This window comes from Penaeus monodon, chromosome 24, assembly GCF_015228065.2.
Source record: "Penaeus monodon isolate SGIC_2016 chromosome 24, NSTDA_Pmon_1, whole genome shotgun sequence".
Taxonomy (NCBI): domain Eukaryota; kingdom Metazoa; phylum Arthropoda; class Malacostraca; order Decapoda; family Penaeidae; genus Penaeus; species Penaeus monodon.
In genome coordinates, this window is record NC_051409.1 from 3,210,005 (window position 1) to 3,211,094 (window position 1,090).

General features: G+C 37.9%; 1 protein-coding gene across 3 annotated transcripts in view; it reads right to left on the reverse strand.

Annotated features, from left to right (window-relative positions):
- Window positions 1–692, reverse strand: part of LOC119588472 — a 6,542-nt gene extending 5,850 nt beyond the window's left edge. Inside the window, exon 1 of one of the 3 annotated variants that reach the window (XM_037937119.1) lies at window positions 645–692. The gene's annotated coding sequence lies outside the window, so the exon portion shown is untranslated. Of the gene's footprint in view, window positions 1–524; window positions 544–603; window positions 623–644 lie in introns of those variants that run through there. The other 2 variants (XM_037937121.1, XM_037937120.1) reach the window with 2 other exon arrangements.
- Window positions 693–1,090: the final 398 nt, after the last annotated feature.

Consider the following 1,090-nt stretch of genomic DNA (forward strand, 5'->3'; position numbering starts at 1 on the left):
TCGCAGAGAAAATCGCGTCGTATCTCACGGAAACGACAATGATACAACTGAGTAAAGAGGAAATCGAGGTGTGATATGTAGGGCAGTGAAGCTTCTAATCTTTGAATAATTAATTCTGGAAATTTTATCCATAAAACAAGCAGCCTAGTGAATAATAAAAAAAGGATGAAATGGAATCACAGGCTGTGGGCGATTGGTGTATTAAACACCTACAACTGTGTGTGCTTGAAAGGGAAAGTGCGGGGCTGTGGTGCATGTGGGTGTGACTGGGACGTTATCGTGGTGCAAACGTTCACGTGTTTTTCCTTTCCTTAATATACACACGTCTGCCAAAAAAGCCTATTTCATCATCGTGTAGTAGGAAATGAACGACAAAATAATTGCGTGACATTGAACGTGAAATTCCTCGTGTGACAATGCACATGAAATTCAAGCTTGCAAATCAGCGATTATTTCCATGTGCGTGGCAATCCCGTACGTGTAGTTGATGCTCGATTTTACTCAAACACGAAACATTCACTTACATTCTTGACGTTACATGTGTACCGCACGACAGTCAAACGTAAGAATAAATTAGCACTTCTACGTTACATATTCAAATACCTCTACACTTTTCACGTTCAATTTCAAGTATATATACACACCACAATACTAATAGGTGCCAACCCCACGACGCACTCTTCGCACTGACACTGAAATTAGATATATTTCACTAACTGGGAACTCGCCTCCAGGATACACGAATATTCATAACCAGCGGAAGAAATGTGGGTGTGAAGGGTTTTACCATTGATGTTTAACATTAAACTTGCATATGGAGATTTAATATATGTACGCTAGACGTATGCTGTCAATGAAGAGTCATAATTTCCAAATTTTTGTTTACTAAAGGAGGTGGCAACGCGAGGTGTACGAACGTTGCCATCGTGGGCGAGGGAATTTTAATATTGTATTGGCATTAGTCTTTTTAATAGAAATTTAGTAAACCACATCTATATCTTAAATAAGGAATGTGAATGACATTTAAGAATATAAATATGTAATGTTTGGAATTTAGTACTAGTTTATCCTTCAGATATTAGTTTTCAAA